This window comes from Penaeus monodon, chromosome 33 (assembly GCF_015228065.2).
Source record: "Penaeus monodon isolate SGIC_2016 chromosome 33, NSTDA_Pmon_1, whole genome shotgun sequence".
Classification (NCBI taxonomy): Eukaryota; Metazoa; Arthropoda; class Malacostraca; order Decapoda; family Penaeidae; genus Penaeus; species Penaeus monodon.
The window spans coordinates 7,019,580-7,019,908 of NC_051418.1; positions in this window are offsets into that span (position 1 = coordinate 7,019,580).

Below are 329 nucleotides of genomic sequence, written 5' to 3' on the forward strand. Positions count from 1 at the left end.
CTTCTTCTTCTTCCCCATTCGTCTTTCTCTTTATTAGGAGAAGGCCATGGTGCGGCGCCGAATCGGGAAAGTACAAACATATTGATAGCATGATTTCACTTCCCAATACAGATTTTTATAACTCATAATGGGAAATCGGTGATGCTTTTACAAGTATTATTGTTGTTCAAGAGGGTTTTTCTGTTCGTTTTAGAAGTCTTTTGTTTTCACACGTTCGAGGTCGCCCGTTCATATAAGCAGAGGCAGCCATATGCATGTACGAAAGGGAGAGATGCATTATTATTATTATTGCATGGTTTTCTATTATCTCCTTTTTTTGGGGGGGTTAT